This window comes from Podarcis vaucheri (assembly GCF_965113315.1).
Source record: "Podarcis vaucheri genome assembly, chromosome: 7".
NCBI lineage: Eukaryota > Metazoa > Chordata > Lepidosauria > Squamata > Lacertidae > Podarcis > Podarcis vaucheri.
Genome location: NC_138765.1, coordinates 22,896,003 through 22,914,144, shown reverse-complemented (window position 1 = coordinate 22,914,144; position 18,142 = coordinate 22,896,003). Strand labels below are relative to the sequence as shown.

At 45.0% G+C, this 18,142-nt stretch overlaps 1 protein-coding gene across 1 annotated transcript in view; it reads left to right on the top strand.

Moving 5' to 3' along the window:
* The first annotated feature begins 4,552 nt into the window (after window positions 1–4,552).
* The window catches only part of LUZP1 (leucine zipper protein 1), a 70,846-nt gene continuing 57,256 nt past the window's right edge, over window positions 4,553–18,142 (top strand). The window contains exon 1 of the mRNA XM_082231522.1: window positions 4,553–4,849. The gene's annotated coding sequence lies outside the window, so the exon portion shown is untranslated. The remainder of the gene's footprint in view (window positions 4,850–18,142) is intronic.

The window sequence follows — 18,142 nt, the reverse complement described above, 5'->3', positions numbered from 1 at the left end:
GACTACTCTATAAAGTCATTTGGATTTGATGGCTTAAGTTATCTGCACAGGTTTGCCAGGGAGATTTTCAGAACTCAGAACTCTGTGGTTTCATAAAATAATACACTCCGCCCACCCTGCAAGCATGGTTTAGTAGAAAACTACCTTGCATTGCTTATCCACCCAGTGTAATATGGATGTAACTGAATTTATTGAAGTTTATGGAGTATACGCTGTGTTTTTTTCAGTTTACAATAATACTTAGGTTCATTTCAAGCATCTTTTCCTCTATCAGACTGAGAATGCAGTCTAAAACACCTAATGCGTTGCATGGCTTATACAAGAGTGGGAAGTAGTGAAATAAATAATAATATTGCTGAATTAGCAATGGATGGAACAATGCACCTCAGCATAGCAAATCAAGACAGTTCATACAAAAAGATCTGGATTTGCTAATATTTAAATGCATTTTTCTGTCCCACCTGTATTTCTGGATAGGTTCTTTTAAAAATAAAATAAAAATTGGGACACTTTATGGGACAATTGCATATGGGAGGACGTTGCTTTTATTGAATGCCTCCCAGAATGCCTTTTATTGAATGCCTTCCTCTAGAAACATTATAGCTGCCTCTTTGACATGCCTTCTCAGTTCATGCAGTCAGTACTATGGGGGATACTGGAATGGCGGGGACAAGTGTCAAATTAAGTCTCTATGTCAAAATTTTAGTCCCCCTTTTTTGCTGTTAACTATTATTAACCTTCTATTAACATGTAACTAAGGCTACTACAAAGCATCAAGACAAGTGCAACGTTCTTCTGTCAATGCTGAATAAAGCCATTGTTCTAATACTCTGCAAATCTAACGTATTATCTTCTTCATCCCACCCCTCCTCCTCTCATGTCTGCTATTACAGTACATGAGTGGAAGGGTGTGAGCTTTTATAATGAGATAAGGAAGGTAAATGAAAGGAATATATAATATGCGATAGGGAAAGGGAATGGGGGAAAGTTCTGCTAAGAAGTCTGCTTGGTGCTGTATCTCTCAATTTGGGAAATGATGGCATCGTGGTGTGCACAACAAATTCTGTACCAATTTAAGAAGGATCTATTGTCAAACTGCATGCATCCAAGACTAAAATATAACTTGTATTTTGATAAAAGTTTCTAAACATTTTCAATGGAGTTCAGTCCTACAAGGCTTTTTTTGGGGAGGGTGGGGGAAGACAGACACTTTTTTTTTTACGTTGTAATGCTGATATTCGGCCCCATCTTAGCTTGGGGCTTACTTGTGTCTATATAGTCACCTGGGCTGCTTTAGGTGTTGTCTCAGGTACTCACCTGTGTTTCCAATATATTGATGCGTGTCACTGATTTTTTAAAATAAAATATCAACAAATAAAGAAATACAAGCTAAGATACACTTTACATATTTAGAATTTTGTCACTGATTTTTTTTCTATGATTCTTGGATGTCAGGAGTTGACCCGCAAGTACTTACCTTATTTAACTAAATCAGGGAGTGGGGAACCTGCAGATGCTGAAGGACTGCTCCTCAAATCACCCACAGGGCAACTAGCTTTCCCACCCCAGAACTAAATGATTAGAAGATATTTGGCCAGCCAACTTAGGATCTGACCCTAGAGGCAGTTGAGAGACCTTAGGGCTGGATCCCTTGTCTAGGAAACTGCATGATGACAGCAGCAATTATTGCCACCCTAAGAAAAATCAACTTGCAACAGGACAGGAAGGATCCTGACAACTGATTCTTACACCATTTGTGGTATAGCATGATAGCTGCTTGCGTGTGATTGAGCTATGCAATAAACAGGTCATGCTTGAAAGTGGGAGATCACATGGGATAGGTGAATGAAGTTGTAACTTTCTACTCCAGTGCCTCAACTCCCAGGCGACAGACAGCACTGGCATGGAAATAACCATAACATCTTCTCCTGTCCCGCACAGTCTCACCCTTCCAAACGTAACTAGTGCAACATGGTATGTAACATCTGTGTAAAAGTGGCAACCATTATGTCACACAGGTTGATATAAGCATTTCCTTGAAATGTATTAAGAACCAATGTATACCTCTTGCCTTGTGTAATGTATTAATACATTCTCGAGATCCAGGGCTTACCTGCTTACCTGGGTTTAAGTCCCATTGGACTCAGAACTGTCATATAGATGGTGCTTTACAAATTACAAGAAGGAGAAGACCCTGTCTCAAGGAGCATACAATCTAAAAATCAGGATGTGGAAGGAAGAGTAGAAATATGCAAACTCACTTCTTGCACTGACTATCTACTTGCTGCTCCCTTCTGCAAATAATTACTCATTTGAGCAGCTGTACTCTCATGGGCAGTGTATATTGTCAGAGCAACAATCTTATGCAAGATTCCCACCCCTTTCCTTCTATGAACAGGAAAAGGAATAATAATCACAAGGTTGCAGGTTTTTTGTTTTTTTAAAGTGTCCCTTAAGAGCTGAATTTCAAAAACAATAGATGGAAGATGCTAACAATTGCTAAAGTTGTTTTCAGTTGCCAAAATGCTGCTGAATTTCTTATGTGTACTAAATTTTAGTCCCAAGGATTGAATAATCAAGTGATAGAAAATGTGAATCTGGCCCATATGTACACATTGCTCCTATTTGATGGGGCCACATCTGCTTTCTGTTATCTGCCACTTGCAAAACAGTGTTTTGTCTTTTGGGGAGGTTTTTTTTAATCAGCCCCTTTTCTTGGGTCTTTAAGCAGTTAAATCTCCAAATAAGTAATGCATGCATCTTGCCTCTAGTCCACATGAAGTAACATGAATTAACTGATGACACTGTCCCATCTTTCTCAATGCTATATGTACTATGACTCGAAGCCGCTCTCTAGGGTAGCAGAGATCCTTCTACGTAATTGGAAATGCCAGGGATAGACCCTCAAACTTCCTGCACATACCAGGTAAACCATGTGCTGTGATACTGAGCTATGGTACCTTCCCAAATACCCCTGCTCTATCTTGCCTCCCTTCCACCTCCCCATAATCACCTATCCAAACAGTGAATATTGTTGAGTACATTTTGACCGGCAGCCATCCTATAAAGGTTTTGCCCTAATATGGATTTCCTTTCCTTTCTGTGACTAATTGTTATATCATTTTATTAAAGTTATTAAAAGAAAAGAAGTTATGGCCAGTTTCGGAAGCCAGTGCCAGGCAGGCTAGCACAAACCACAGCAGGATGGAGAAAGAGGGTTGGTGGTCTCAGGTATCAATCTTGATGTGAGGATAGGTGTGGCATATGAATGATTTCCATATACTGTATAAAATGTTGGGAAGATGTAGGAGAATTCGACTTTGGGGTAAGAGTGGCAACATTAGAAATAGGTTATAAGGTAGGCTCTTGTAGGCTCTGTTCCAAATTAAGTTGTGTCCCCCCCCCCCGGAAAACAAATACAACAAAGGTCACTGTGCTTAGCTGGTATGTACTAACGCTTTGCATAGAACTGTCTGCCTCTGCCTCTTGTATCTCACAATTGCTCCTTTTCTCATTTATTTATTAAATCAAATTTAATACAGTCTCCACACAAAAAATAAACATAGCATTAAGATTATAATGTTATTTTACATAATCCTAGAGCATTAATGGGCCGATATAGGCTCTCCAGAGACAGGTTTGCAAAACCGGTGGGAGAAATTTGCTATCTGCTTTTCTGATGTATGAAAAGAAAGGGGGGGAGGTTTAATCAAAGGTGTCTCTCTTTATAAAAAAAATACCTTTTGCTACTCTTGTAAGCTCGGTGGGTTGATCTGAAATAGCCACAGTCCCAGATATTGCAGCTCTGAGTGTAGCCAGCACGGTGCCACCCACCTGCCACAGTGGTGATAGATAACGCCGTACCAATTTATTTTAGTGCCCACACTGCTGGTTGAAGAGCAGGGTGCAGATGAGGAACCAGGTGTCCTTCGGACTCCCATCAGCACCGGCCAATCCATGGTCAGGGATGATGGGAAAACCACCCACACCTGGAGATCCAGACGACCTGGGAGTAAGGAGCCCTGAGCTGAACCTCCCCCCGCCCCCCGCTCGCTTGCGTGACTTTGCGGCTAAGTCTCGCTCACCCTAACCTACCTCACTCTGAGGACAAACGCGCGAGGAAGGGAAAGGAGCAAGAAAGAAGCAACGCCGAGGGAGTGGGGGGGGGGAAGGCGGGCTTAGGAAAGGAAAGGCAGCAAATGGAACGCGCGAAACCTTCCTCAGAGGAGGAGGAAAAGTGTTGCCTTTTAAGGAGCCGCGGTCCGCGCGTGGCGCTGACACGGGGAGGAGGGCAACCCTCCTCACGACCGCGCTTCTGCGCGGGACCTTGCGAGTCCTGGCTCGAATGCGGCGCGCGAGGCGGCCCTACTTTGGCGGGCGAGGGAAGCAAGCAAGAGAAGGCGGCTGGGGGGAAGTCTGCGGAGGCGAGGCGAGCGGCCAGGCCCTCCTTTTCTCCTCCTCCTTCTCATCCACCCTTCTCCTTCCTCCTGACGTCAGGGCCGCCCGCCCGCCCGCCAGCAGGGGCTGCTGCTGCTGCTCCCCGCCTCTCATTGTCAGGAGGAGCCCCAGCACTGCAGCCCTGCGAGCGGGCCGGATCCAAGCGGGCCGCCGCCGCCGCCGCGCATCGCGGAGTGGGGGGCCCCGGGGGTCTCCGCTGCCGCAGCCTGAGGCGACGAAACTCCGGGCTGCAGCTGCTGCAACTGCAATTGCTGCTGGTTGGCGGCGCGGCTGCTACCGACGCCTTCGCCGCTCCTCCAGAAAGTCCTTGGCGGACTTGGATCCTTCGATTCCCGGCTAAGTTCCTTAGGGGAAGGAAAAAGGTGGCGGATTCGGCGGGGAGAAGAAGGAGGTAGGCGAGGGGATTTTTTATTTATTTTTTGGTGGGGTGGGGTGGGGTTTGCTATGTGTGAGTTGAGTCAGGGTGGGATCGGGGTGCGCTTTGGGGGTCAGGGCAGGAGGGGAAGTTGCGGGGGGCTCTTCCTCCCTGCCTCCCGATCGCCCTTTTCCGCCTCCTCCTCCTCCTCCTGGGCTGATTTCTGGGCTCCAAGATGGGCTTCTGCCAAAACCAAGCTGGGGCTGGGAAGGAATTCAAGGCATCCGCTTTGTTCAAGTTGCCAGTGTGTGTAGACAGACCCTTAAAAAAACTAATTAGCGACTGGAAACTGGGAGGGTTTCCTGTGGCTGGGTTCGTTTTCATCTTTTTTTTTTAAAAAAAAGGATGACTACTACTTTTCTTTTTTTGTTATGTTTTTGCCCTTGAAATCTTAGCTTGGGATAGAGAGAGAGAGAGAGAAGGCTGAGGATCGCTCTCGCTCTCTCGTTCGCTCGCTCTGGGAACTTCCCAAGCATCCAAGTTTCTGCCCGGGTGTCTCTAGGAGAGGCCGGGCCCTTTCCTGCAGAGGAAATGCTTCGTAGAAAAAACGGCTTGGCGGTAAGAGTCGGGGATGGTGCACCGTTCCCAAGGATGCAAGCGCAGGCGAAAGGGATCGGCTTCCGGCCCGATCCTAGCCATGCTTTACTCAGAAGTAAACGTCACGCAGTGGGAGTTGCGAGCAAGGAGGTGCGCATCGGATTTTTCGTTTTGGTAGCATAACCGTAAGCGGGTTTACTCGGAAGTAAACCCCACTGATTTCAGTGAAGCTTAACTCTAGAAGGATATTTAGGGTTACACAGCCGCAGGGATTGGCTTCAGTTGCATCTTCTTAAGACTTCTTGTTGGATTAGATTTGTATCATTATTCTTATTCCCATTCTCTAAAGAAAAAATTATGTAATTGTTGAGTTGGAATGGACATGGCTCCTTCACTTTTTTATCTACACAACAACCCTGTGAGGTAGATTGGACTGAGACTGTGTGTGTGCATGTGATCACCCAGTAAACTGCGAGGCAGAGCAGGATATAAACCTGGCTCTCCCCACCATCGCAGCACACCATGATGTAGAAGTGAACCCCATTGAATTCAATAAACATGCATAGGATTGGGCTGCAAGGCTGCAATCCTGAATGTTCTATACTTAGAGCAGGTCCTCATTGCAATCCGGTGAATATCGTTCAGAGGAAGTACCCTTTTGGGGTGTTGCTTCTCATTTGAACAAAGCCGCTGGAAAAAAAACTTCTGCCTCATATTGTGATTCTGCTATCGACTTCCTGAGTACCCTTGGAAAAGTCCCTTTGTCTTGGACGAACTTTCCCAGGCCTGAAAAGTGGAGTAATTGTGTTTCATACCTCACAGGTTTGTTGAACATTAGTGCGGGTGGAATAACATTATGGTTGCCACCACCTTTTCTATTTTCTGCTGGTGCCTTTCACAGGGTTGCAATAGACATTCAGCAGATACAGCTTCCCTCATTGAATGCATATATGTGCCAGCAAAAGCTGCATCTGTAGAATTTCCGCCTGTTGTGCAGTTGTTAAAAGTACAGGGAAGGTGAGCTAGAAAAAAGGTTGCAATTTAGGATGGGTGCACGGCTACGAGGAGGATGCTAAATCTTACTGTCTGAATTGTGTTTGGACTCTTGCAATCAGGCCTATGTGCCTAAGAATTTGGGAGATGGATTTCCCTGTGGTAGGCTTGTCATTGCTAGCGCTAGTGTGGCTTTGAAACACTTTTTTCATCTGGATTATATTTCTGTAGTTCTGCACTGCTGTCTTTATTGTGTTTCTATCCCACCTTTCTTCCAAAGACCTTTGGGGCACATGGCTCTTCCCCACTCTTTTATCCTTGTGACAATCCTGCGAAGTAAGCTAGGGTGGAAGAAAGCAAATGTTGCACAGTCATGTCACAAGCTTCATGGTTGAGCAGGGATTCAAACTCAGGATCAGTCTGACACCATTAACAGCTAGAGTCTAACCACTATGCAAGACTGCCCGTGGTAGAAATGCTACTCAAGGTTCTTAGTCAATGGATGGGGAGCCTGTGCTCCTCCAGATGTTGTTGTTTTACAGCTCCCATCATCCTCAACCACTGGCCATGTTGGCTGGGGTTGATGGGAGCTGGAGCCTCACTACATCTGAAGGTCCAAGGTTCCCCACTCTTCTTTGCTACATCTTGCCAAACTCTGAGTGGGGGCTGCAAACTTTGTCTTCACCTACTTGAGTTGAACCTTTCCCTTCACCAGTTTTGGAAAGGATTTGGGTGAAAATGGTGGAGGAGACCTGTTGCTTCTTGCCCCAGCCTTGGTGACTGCAGCTTTTGCTCTAAGGTTTAAGGTAAACAAACAAACACAGAATAACATGTGAGGACTCCTGGTTTTCTTTGCTCTCAGATACAGTTCCAAACAACCTCCATTTAAACAAAAATAAATCAACACAGAAGCTGGACTACTCCAAAGAAGAGTACTTTGGAGTAAGGAAAAGCACTGGAAAATGTTGGTTAGGCAAGGCACTGTCAGTTGTAGGGATATGTCTGCGTGTGTGTCTTTGCTTTGCTTGGTTGGCAGTGTTGTGTAGTGGTTACAGTGATGGACTAGAATCTAGGAGACAAGGGTTCAAAATCGCTACTCGAACGTGAAGCTCACTGGGTAACCTTGGACCAGTCCACTGTCTCTCAGTCTACCTTCCTGTGCAATGTTGTTTTGAGGAGAAAATGGGGAGGCGGGTGTATCTGAAGGCAGCCCTGTTTAGAGAAGCTTTTAATGTTTAATATTTTGTTGGAAGCCGCCCAGAGTGGCTGGGGAAACCCAGAAAGCCGAGAATTGTTCTGCGTCAAAAAGACTTATTTTAATCAGACTTCACCCCCAGGGTAGAGATGCTTTTGCTCAATTTACTCCGAGGAATTTTTCTTCTTCTCCAGCTTCTTCTAAAATGAAACCATCTTTCCCTCGCACACAGGGGCAGATTCTGGGTGTGAAGCTAAGCAATGTTTATTGCCTTGTAAGTCCATTTTTGCTCATTCTGGGCTGACGAGCGAGCCGACTGAAGACTCATTACTCCAAGAGGAAACATGGCATTTGTTTTCACTAAAGAGCAATGGAATTTAGCACTTTTGGCTGTGGCCGGGCTATTGTCTGCAAGCAAAAGCAGGCCAAGGGTTTCTGCTTTCCTTAATTATTAATTGCATCTGGTTTCTCATTCAAAGCCACAGGAGTAAACTACAGGTACTCAGCACGCCGTAGGCAAGGCTGGGGGTGGCTGTGGTGGGGACTTGCACCCCCTCACTCTCATAGCTAGAACCCTGCACTTATTTGAAGGACAGTCACATAAGAGACCTTTTCTTTATTATCGTTGGTTAGTGTTGGAGTCAAGACAAAAAAATGGGTGTTGCAAGATAGGGATTTTGACCCTAAGGATATCACTTGCAGTGGATGAAAGGCAGGCTTGTGGGGACGGGCTGTAGGTTGCTGGTTATGGCATCTGCTTTGAATGCGGAAGGGCCCAGGTTCAACCTAGGTATCTACAGGTAGGATTGGGACGGGATCCTGCCTGAAACCTTGGAGAGCTGCTGCCAATCAGTGTAGACAGTACTGAGCTAGATGGATCAGAGGTCTGATGCAGGGTTCGAAATTAGCAGGGCGCCAGGCGCATTTTGCACCTAAAGATTCTCTATTTGTGAACACCTCAACAAGTCTGGGTGCCATTTTTTTGCACCTGGCTGACACTCAAGGATTACTGAAATGTAAGTGCTTTGAAGCCTTGAAGAATATGTTAAAGAGAGACACTATGTTAAGGAGTTTAACAAGAAAGAGTACAGTTGTACCTTGGTTCTTGAACACCATGTGACTTGAGTATTTTGGCTCTTGAATGCCCCAAACCCAGAAGTGAGTGTTCCGGTTTGTGAACGTTTTTTGGAAGCTGGACATCCAACGAGGCTTCCGCAGCTTCCGATTGAGTGCAGGAGGCTCCTGCAGCCAATCGGAAGCTGTGCCTTGGTTTCTGAATGTTTTCGGAAGTCGAACGGACTTCTGGAACGGATTCTGTTTGAGAACCAAGGTACGACTGTAGAGTGCTTTGAAAACCGAAGTATGGTACCAATATCTTTATTGTAAACACCAAATTAAACATGCATTTATGATTTCTGATAAAAATGTGATATTAACAATGTGTCTCTTATGTGAATTGCATATTAGTTCATGCTTAACAAAATAATAAATAAAAAGTCTTGCCTACCCCGCTCTAAAAAATGGCGACAAGAGTTTCTGTTTTGGCGCCCACAACCTAGGTTGCAGGAGCCTTTAGTTCCTAGCTTTTCCATCCCAGTTTCTAACACTGGCTCGGATGTAGTATAAGGCAGCTTCTTATGTTCCTATGGAACTGATGGCATAAAGCAGTGGTGGGTCACATCTGGCTCTCCAGTTGTTGTTGGACTTCAGCAGCTATCAGCCCTGCCCGCTATGGTCAGTGGCCAGGAGTGATGGGCGTTGCAGTCTGGCAACATCTGGGAGGCCACACATTCTTCACCACTGGTCTGAGGCCTTGGAGAGCTGCTGCCAGTCGAGTAGGCAACAGTAGATAAATGATCTGACATTGTATAAAGCAGCTTTATATGTTCTGTGTGTTCTCTGTGCCTATTTTCTGGTAATACAAAATGAGGAACGTGCACATATTAAGCAAGGAATGATTGTGGGTCTTCTCATTTTAAGGACCACATAAACTGGTTGCTTGTTTTATCCTTTTCATGCATCCACATTTCAGTTGTGAGACTGAAAGTTCTTAGGTGTTTCCCCCACTCTCATGCAACACATTCCGCCTTCAGGCTGCAAGGGATGATAGGGAAGGGTTGTAGGTCAGTAGTAGTACATGTAATTTCCGTGTGAAAGGTCCCAGGTTCAAACCCCAGATTTTCCAGATAGGGTGGGAACAAATGTCCGCCAGAGACCCTAGAGAGCTGCTGCCAGTCCGTGCAGACAGCACTGAAGTAGATGGCACCAATAGTTTGATTTGATATAAGGCACCCTCTTTGAAAGCAGGAACTGGTATATGAAAGGTGTGGCAAGACTTCTAAAAAAGCAGTGTTGGTCCTAATCATAAGTGTGTGTGTACCATTTGTGCTCTACTCTAGGCAACTAAATATTGGGGGCTGGCTCCCCCCCCCCAGTGTTAGCCCTGCAGCTAGTCCCTACAGGTAGTGTTTGCCAATACATAGGGGCACATTGGTTAAGGGTGGATTCCCAAAATGCGTGTATTCCTTAACTGGCCATCAACTGTCATCTTGAATTTATCTGTTCCAAAATCATATTTTTAGTTGAGCAAATACTGAAGGCCACTAGCAGTGGCTGGTAGAAGATGAAACAAAGGAACATGTTTTTGGTTTTTGTTTGAATACTTCTGTACAGAGGCAGGAACAAAAGGCAGGCTCCAGATTCCTTTAGTTCTTTTCACTTTTTTATTTGCATTGATTGCTGTATGCAACCGGGTGGCCAACATGGTGCCCTCAAGCTGTTTTGGACTACAATTTCCATCGTTCCATGGTGGCTGGGCTGATGGGAGTTGTAGTCCAAAACATTGGATTGGGGGGAGAGGAGCACCGTGTTGGCTACCCTAGCTCCATACGTTCAACAGGGAACTGGCAGTCACTTCATTTTGAGTCCACAGCCCCTTTCAATTGGCTTCACTTGCTGAATTGGGTCCTAAACAAGCTGAGACATGGGCAAAGGGCTCTTTTAACCCCTTTGGTCCTGGTGTGATAGTTTTGGGCAAAGGCCTCCCTTGTCCGTTTAGCTGCTGCTTCCTGTGTGTGAGTGGAAGCAAATAGAAGCGAGCATCTCAGATGCATGGAAAATGTAAGGGCTCAGCATCAGATGCTTTGGCTATCAGCAATTGGGAGGAGGGGTAAAGAATATTGGCCAGCTGAGGTCCATAATGACTGAAGGCCTTTGCCCCAAAACTGGTATAGCTATTCATAGTGAGGATGAGGATGGGGTGTGTGTTGGGGTCTAGATGAAAAGCTTCTGAAGTGCTTGATTGAGCATCTATGTGGGATCTTGACATTGGCTGAAAATCTGCTGAACTGTTCAGCATAAGAGAGGATGATTGAGTAACAAGATGTTTCCATAGCTATTCTGAATTTTTTCTTCTTTGAAGGCTGTAGGACAGCAACCAGTTATACCTGGGCTTTTCATACTTTCTTGCAATAAGCCTTTCCCAAGTCAAGAAACAAAAGCTTGATCCCAACCCACCTGTGCTATGAAGATAAAGCCAACTATTTTGCAAGGTGTGGAGGCAAGTAGATTGGTGGGAAATAGCGAAAGCAAGGACCAGAAGAGAACAAGGGTATGCTTTAGGATTAGAGAAAGGAATGGAAAAGTAATTCCTCAGTTGATCTCCACCAGACAACAGAAATATGTAGCTGCTGGTGATAGGATGATTGGAACTGGGTGTGTATGTGTGTCCATAAGTTAACAGGCCCATTCAAGAATAAGAATAATAAAATCTTAACTGTAGGAATCAAGGAAAACAGAAACTGAAATTTAACAACCGTTTTTGTTGGGATAGCTGTCACATGTTTGGAAAACCTTTCTAAAGCACTTGAAGTGATCACAAGAGAGATACTTCTTATAGATACTGGACATGATCATTATCATGGATAAGGGCAAAGCTGCACAATTATGTAGGCAAGGAAAATCCACTCATTTTGTTCTGAACTGGTAGTCGTCTTGAAATTATCTGTTCCATTCGTCCTGTTTCCAGTGCCCAGGTGTGAGTGCTGATGCTTATGTAGGGAAGCATGTAGTTTATGTAGGGGAAATGTCACCATCTGGGCACAAGAGGAAGGCATATGGTTGTAGAAGTGTGTGTGTTTTTTTTTAGCTCTTGGGGGGACATTGTGAGGAGGGGGAGAAATCACCCCCAAAACCCAGTGGTGGCTGAACATGCTCGGTAGCTATGAACCAATATCCCAGGACTGGCTTGCTGGTGGGGAAAAAATAGAAATCCAAAGGGGAGGAGGAATATCGTGGAGCATTTCAGGCTGACTAGAAGTGTGAACAGGCCTTCACACTGCAACATTTTATTGCAGCTCCCTCTTTTGTTCGCTAAAGGACCATAGTGCCTTGTCACTATGGAAAATGAAGTCCACATTTTAAAATCAAATTTGAAGAGAAGAGGAAATATATGCCGTAGTGTGGGCAACAATGACTAAATTAATTCACCCAGCAGTTCTGAAATGGTAGTTATCTTGAAATTATCTAATCATAAAGGCTATATGAGTTACCCCATTATTCATTTTCTCTTCCATCTGCGATTAAATGTCAGTCATTGAATTTTTTGGTTTGCGACATGGACGCTTTGAGATGTAGTTCTGAAGAATTGCTTAAACTTCCTGGTTTTTGGCAAGAAATCTAAGAAAATACGACTCTGCTGTAATAATAGCAGGCATACATTACTTTTCTTTAATTATTTAATTAAGGCTGCAGTTTTATACTCACTTCCCTGGGACTAAGTCTCATTGATCCCAATATTTCTACAGGATTTATACCCTGCTTTGCCTAGAAAAACAATTCAAGGCTGGTAAATTAGTTGAACATCATTCCTATTGGAAAAAAACAAAACTTGAGTTGACTAACTTAAGCCCCATATGCACTGCACATTTAAAGCAGTATCATATCATTTTAAACAGTTATGGATGCTTCAAAATAGTTCTGGGATCTGTAGTTTGTTAAGGGTGCTGACAGTTGTTAGTCCCTTCACAGAACTACAATTCTCAGAGTGGTTTAACAGTCAATCCAATGTCCCAGGGAACTCTGGGAATTGTCGCTCTGAGGTGAATATGGGGGTCTCCCCACAACTCTCAGCACCGTTGGCAACCTATTCTTCCAAGGATTCTTTGGGGGAGGGAAGCCTAGTTACAAAGGCTAAGCAATGTGAAACCGTGAGATAAAACACAACTGATAAAAGGATAACGGCAGCAGCAGAAAATAAAATAACTATATTAACACCTCATCCCAACAACATAAAACATTATCGGCTGGCTATGAAAACAGATGCCGTAGGCCAAATGCCCTTCTAAAAAGACAGGCCTTTATTGTTCAACAAAATGCCCACAAGGGATAGGGCGTCTTGCTGCTAAAGAGGACAAGGCTCTTGCGCCTTTTAAATAGGAAAGTTCAGCAAATGTAGATGTCAGTGGCGGCTGGTCCCCATTGATCCTGGTGGAGTGGAAGGTAGGCAAATTATGGTAGGGGGAACATGGGGCTACAATAGGCAGAGCCAACAGTAGGCGTGAGCACTCCCAACCCCTTGCCATTTTTCCCCCTATTGGTCCCGTTCCTCTACTTTTAACAGCAGCCTGACATGTGGAAATTAAACAAGGAAAGCTGTTTGTGGCATGGGAAAAAAACCTTATGCTTCGACCCACTGTGTTCAAGAGGATTCACTCTTTAGATTAGGAGCATGGTTTCAGCAGCTTAGTTTTTGCATATCAGGCTGCTGCTGCTGCTAAACTCATAGGAGCAGGACTGGTTTTTAAAAAGGTAGCAATCCCTTCTGCTCCCTGGTATTCCAGGAAAAAGCCTCAGGCCATTTGCAGGGGAAAGTAGAGTTACCAGCTTTTTTCCTCCTTCGGCTTAATGCGTCCAAGGACCACCACTTACGAGATACCTTTGCTTCAATTCTGAGTCCCATGAACATGCCTGAACTTGGTCAGTAGTTTTCAGGGACGACTGACCACTTCATCAGATGTATGGAGTGTTATCCCAAGTTTCACTTAAGGCCCCATACTCTGTGTTGCTCAGACTTCATCTGATGGTAGACCATGAAAGCTTCTGCTATATGACATTTGTCAGTCTTTAGTCTGCTTGTGTCAGTGCCACATAAGGATCTTGACTTCAGGGCTGAATAATGGTGCAAACAAAAAAAAAGTGCAAGGAAAGAGTGAAAACGTTTATTATTTCTCCATACCACAAGTCTCTGCACTCCCACCTCTCATCCCTCTAGCTTCTATCAGTTTTGAAAGAAAAGGTTATCCCACGTTTCACGTAGCCTCATACCTGGTGTTACTTAGGAATTCTATGAAGCCGAAGAAATCAGTGCAGTTTTGAAATCAGTGGTTAAAAATCAGTGCAGTTTTGAAAGATTCAGTCCACCATCTTGGTTTAGACCAGGGGTCAGCAACCTAAGGCCTATGGGCCACAAGCGGACCATGGGGGTCGTTTAACAGGCCCCCGAGCCGCCCCCGAACCGAGCCGCCCACTCGGTGAGTCCCCGTGCACTGCGCGGGGACTTGCTTATGTGGCACCGGAAATCGTGGGCACATGCGTGATCCAGCCCACGGAGGGATCTCCGCTGGAGTGAACCGGCCCAAGCGAGGTAAACCTTGTCAACCTCTGGTTTAGACAGCATCCCGTTGTTTCCAAACATAGGAAAACCTGCTCCTTGAAGCAGGTACCAGCATGCATAACTTGGTTACAATATCTTAAGAGGTACCCAAAGACAATGGACAAAGTTCCAAAATATATAGTACACACACACACACACACAGAGAGAGAGAGAGAGAGAGAGAGAGAGAGAGAGAGAGAGAGAGAGAGAGAGAGAGAGATTGGTAAACACTACTGAGGTTAAAGGAAAATGGACTGCAAGAGTTCTCCAGGGCATCTTTTCCAGCCATCCTTGGAGAGGTTGAACCTGAAACCTTCTGCATTCAAAGCAAATGATCCTCTATTGCACTATGATCCATTTCCCAGTGACTTTTCATCTGCCCACTCGAGGGACTGAAGATTCTTAAGCGAGGGATTGGATTTGCCTAAGTAGTTGCATTAATGAGATTTGAACTGGGAACTTCAAGCATGTAGTTCATGCATTGGGTAACAAGGGATATTTGAACTTCATTGGGGTTTTTTTTTGGATGGGGCCTCTTCTAATTGGCTGGGCATCTTGCTCTGCCGTGACCTAAGCGGTGAACAGTCATGCAACGTGGAAATCTATCTATTTCATTAATCTTCACATCAGGGGCAGGCAGCTTGCAAACTCATCCTGAGCTGACTTCACGTATTTAGCAATCTGCATGAATAAGAGTGGACAAGTCCAGTCTTGCTGGCTGAAGTAACAAAGGTTCCAGGTATTGTGCGTTCCAAATACTAAGAAAATAATCATCATGGTTTAACTCCACAAAATAAAATCGGCATGGAATAGAGGATAATGGAAAACAACATTGGCATGGCACCCGTACAACTAGCTACTGTGCAATGTGGATTATAGGCATCTTCACCATGGAAGAACTCAATGAAGAGTCCTGCTTGATCAGACTAAAAGATCGATCTAGCAGGAAATATTGCAAACACACAAATAAACGACAAAATTATTAGTGCTGTTTCTTTTATAGCCTGATTCCAAACATCTCTTTTTGGAAGTGTCCCATTGAGTTATTAGGAAACAATCCTAACTCCTTTCCAGACCACTTCAGGCCAGCACGGCTTGATGGAGTCATCGCTGCATCTGTACATCTTCCATGCACAGTGGCTGGGGTGGAAGACAGTGGTGGGCAGGCAGATTATTGTGCGAGACTGAAGCTGTTGCACAATGCAATCATATGATGGGAATGGGGCTGGCTCAGCCCACCCTGATAAGCCCCATTTTAGGGTTTTTTGGAGGCACTTCTGCTTGCATGCTTGAGTGGAACGGGGAGTTCATGCCAGTGAAGTCATGCTGGCATCACTTTTCAAGTGGTGGGCAGCAGGAGGCTGACAGTGGCTTGCAGGGATGAGAGCAATCCAGGCACCCATCCAGAAGCGGGTCTTTAGTGCTCTGTTAGTAAATATAAGAATAGCCCTGCTGGACTGGGCCAATGTCCTGTCCAGAAGCCCACACCCCAGAATGGCCAACCAGGTGCCTCCAGAAAGCCCACAACTGGGACACAAGGGCAATATCCCTTCTTTTGTATGTTGTTCATCAGTATTCACCAGTATCCTGTTTTTGAACCTGAAGGAGCATCTCCACCCCCATCGTTCTGCCCGGACACTGAGGTCCAGCGCCGAGGGCCTTCTGGCAGTTCCCTCGCTGCAAGAAGCCAAGTTACAGGGAACCAGGCAGAGGGCCTTCTCGGTAGTGGCACCCACCCTGTGGAACGCCCTCCCACCAGATGTCAAAGAGAAAACTACCAGACTTCTAGAAGACATCTGAAGGCAGCCCTGTTTAGGGAAGCTTTTAATGTTTAATAGACTATTGTATTTTAATATTCTGTTGGAAGCCGCCCAGAGTGGCTGGGGAAACCCAGCCAGATGGGTGGGGTATAAAAATTATTATTATTATTATTACCTGGATGTTCACAAAGGTCTTTGTGATTATAATAAGGAACGTGTTCAAATTTCATCCCTCTGCTTTTGGTAAGAATTTTTAGATGTTCTGCTAAAGGAGCTTTTAAATCAGATTGAAGAAACTCGGACGAGCTTTTAAAGTGTGTAGTTCCTAGGCCGTTTAAGGATCAGATTTTCATCACTTCATTTCTCCATCCCTCTTCCCCAGCGAAGTGGTCACAATTGTGATAGGTGTAGATAGAAGTCTCTTTGATGTACACAAACACACATGGTTGAGTTGTGTTGGGAGATGGATTTGCCTAAGGAAATGCACGTAAAAAGTCTTGTGGCACCTTGAAGACTTAACACATTTGTTGTATTTAAAGTGCCACAAGTCTCTCTTAATGTTTGCTGTAACAGACTCACCTGGCTAGACCTCTGGAATTAGTTCCTTAAGGATCTGTGGACAGATGGTGTTGGGGGTGGCAGCATTTTCTTTCCTTCAAGAAAGAAGAACTTAGCATCTTCAGTGGCACATTCTGCATTGGTGTTTCTGCCAATGAACCCTTGCATATCGCAGAAGAGTTTTAGGGCTCACTTTCAAGCTTGTTGGCTGTTTCTGATGTTGTCATTGAGGAACACCTGATAAAATTATCAAGAACCTTGTGGTTTAATTTAACTATGGTTTGTGGAAACAAACCAGCTGCAAATTATGTTTTCGATTAAGCAGGGTTTTTTGTGTCCTCTTAATTCCAAAAAACGGTTTTCAATCTTAACCATGGTTCGTCAAATGAAAGTCTCAGGCTCCAATGCATGGCTTTGTTGCACCGCACAGCACTGAAAGGTCCTGTGCAGATGCCCCTTTTACCAGTTAAACCCAGCTGTATCTCGGATCCAGAGGCTGCGTGGCCTGGCTTCTTCTAGCAACACTTAGAACCATAAGCAGCTGCCTTATACCAGGTCAGATTATTTGTCCATATTGGCCAGTATTATCTGACTGGCAGTGGCTCTCCAGTTCCAAGGCAAAAAGAGGTCTTCCACATCATCAATCCTTTTGACCGTGGAAGCAAAGGACCAAATCTAGGACCTTCTGTATGCAAAGCATGCTTTTTACCACTGAGTTGTGGCCTTGTGGCCAGGAAAGCAAAATTCCATGAGCTGCAGGCTTGCAGCACCCTATTCTTAGGCTGGGGGCTGTTGTGACTGGTTCAACCAGTTGCAAAACTTCTCAGCCAGGAATGGGGAAGTGTTGGTGGTGGTTCTGTGACTCCACTCTCTCTAGCTCCCAGGCATGCTTGGGATTTTTCCAGGGCTTGGCTGCCTGCAGTGATGGGAAGGTGGAAGGGCAGATCAGCCCAATGTGCAAGAGAAAAGATCTGGTTGGTGCCTCACAGCTGGGATCTTAAGCACACTCACTTGGAAGTCAGTCTTACTGGAACAATTGTATGGGGCTGTCTTTGCCAACAGAATAATTGAGAGTTTAGAGAGTTATTAAATTACATACCTAGAGCTTCCATCTTGATTAATGGGGTATGTCCACAGGCTGTAGACACATTGCATTACTTGCATAATCTTATTCTGGAATATTTTTGAATGTCGAAAACATTGGGTTGCATTCAGCTAAGGCCTACTCAGCGTAGGTCCGCAGAGATTAATGAACCTAAATTAGTCATGTCTATTAATTTCATTAGCGGGGACGCGGGTGGCACTGTGGTCTAAACCACTGAGCCTAGGGCTTGCCAATAGGAAGGTCGGTGGTTTGAATCCCACGACAGGGTGAGCTCCCTTTGCTCATTCCCAGCTCCTGCCAACCTAGCAGTTTGAAAGCACATCAAAGTGCAAGTAGATAAATAGGTACCACTCCAGCAAGAAGGTAAACGGTGTTTCCATGCGCTGCTCTGGTTTTGCCAGAAGTGGCTTAGTCATGCTGGCCACTTAGTCATGCTGGCCACATGACCTGGAAAAACTGTCAGTGGACA